Below are 2136 nucleotides of genomic sequence, written 5' to 3'. Positions count from 1 at the left end.
TCTGTAGCCATGAAGTGCTTTGAAAGGCTGGTCATGGCTCACATCAACACCATTATCCCAGAAACCCTAGACCCACAAAATTTGCATACCGCCCCAACAGATCCACAGTTGATGCAATCTCTATTGCACTCCACACTGCCCTTTCCCACCTGGACAAGAGGAACACCTACGTGAGAATGCTATTCATTGACTAAAGCTCAGCATTCAACACCATAGTGCCCTCAAAGCTCATCACTAAGCTAAGGATCCTGGGACTAAACACCTCCCTCTGCAACTGGATCCTGGACTTCCTGACGGGCCGCCCCCAGGTGGTAAGGGTAGGTAACAACACATCTGCCACACTGATCCTCAACACGGGGGCCCCTCAGGGGTGCGTGCTCAGTCCCCTCCTGTACTCCATGTTCACCCATGACTGCATGGCCAGGCGCGACTCCAACACCATCATTAAGTTTGCCGACGACACAACAGTGGTAGGCCTGATCACTGACAACGATGAGACAGCCTATAGGGAGGAGGTCAGAGATCTGGCCGTGTGGTGCCAGTATAACAACCTCTCCCTCAACGTGATCAAGACAAAGGAGATGATTTTTGACTGCAGAAAAAAAAGAGGACTGACTGCATCACCGCCTGGTATGCCAACTGCTCGGCCTCAGAACGCAAGGCACTACAGAGGGTAGTGCGTACGGCCCAGTACATCGCTGGGGCCAAGCTTCCTGCCATCCAGGACCTCTATACCAGGCGGTGTCAGTGGAAGGCCCTAAAGATTGTCAAAGACTCCAGCCACCCTAGTCATAGACTGTTCTCTCTTTTACCGCAATGCAAGCGGTACCGGAGCGCCAAGTCTAGGTCCAAAAGGCTTCTTAACAGCTTCTACCCCCAAGCCATAAGGCTCCTGAACAGCTAATCGTGGCTACCTGGACTATTTGCATTGCCTAAACCGAGTATGCCCTTGTAAGGGAGAGGGTTAGTACTCGGTTCCAGGAACAGACAACAAGTGCTTGACTTATGGCATTGGTTCCGGGCCAGATTGAGAAATGTTTTTTAATTTGATCTGATCACTTGTTTGGTCGCTGCTATCCCCGACTGTTTGTTTTGTATTGCGAAATAAAGGTGAACTGTTCTCTGCGTGAAGGAGAGTTTGGAATGGGACCATGCGAGCTACCAGGGCTGTGTATTTACATCCAACGGCTACACGACGGCAGTATTGGGTTCGGAAAATAAATGTGTGGATGACCAAGCCGTAACACTACAATTAGTCCTAGCTGTATGAAATTAGAAATATGTCTTGATAAATAACATCAATCAACCAATATATATATTGATTGTTCTCATGATTATGTGTTTGTGTCTTATGTTTTGATTTATGAAGGTTAATAAATACACAGACGACCTTGTTCTTTAGTGGAATGATTTTTATTGATTTGTGATTATTAATGTTTAAAACAAAGCAGCTGCAGCGATCATTTCAACAGACGGTAAAGATTCTATTTTGGAAAGACTGCACAGCAGAACACCCAGAGGAACAAAATGAGAGTAGAGTTCTAGAGAACACCAGTTAGAGTTCTAAATTCTAGGAGAATCCTAGCCTCCAGCCAGTAGTGTGCAGGATCCACACATGACATCTGCCATGGATTGAATAGCCCTGGTGTCTGACTTTAACAAGACATGTACCCCTAATGCATCCATAGTATTACTATCTTTCTTTCATCTGGTGAAAATGTGTTTCTGAGCCCTACTCAAACTGAGACCAGGATTCAATCCCAGCTCTTTGTCAGCTATGCGCCATTTAAAGGTAATTTCCGGTTGAGCCAACATATGCAACATTTATCATGAATGCAGTCTTATTGTCATATTATATTCAGTAGCCTATTGAATCCCAGCCTGAATATTCATTAGCCTATAGCAGGGTAAGGTCTGAATATTCAGAGATAGATTGATAGATAGATAGATAGATAGATAGATAGATAGATAGATAGATAGATAGATAGATAGATAGATAGATAGATAGATAGATAGATAGATAGATAGATAGATAGATAGATAGATAGATAGATAGATAGATAGATAGATAGATAGATAGATAGATAGATAGATAGATAGATAGATAGATAGATAGATAGATAGATAGATTGATTG

The sequence above is a fragment of the Coregonus lavaretus genome (genome assembly GCF_964263955.1).
Source record: "Coregonus lavaretus genome assembly, contig: HAP1_SCAFFOLD_1934, whole genome shotgun sequence".
Lineage (NCBI taxonomy): Eukaryota > Metazoa > Chordata > Actinopteri > Salmoniformes > Salmonidae > Coregonus > Coregonus lavaretus.
The sequence above is the reverse complement of the archived record's forward strand: the minus strand, read 5'-3'. Positions refer to the sequence as shown.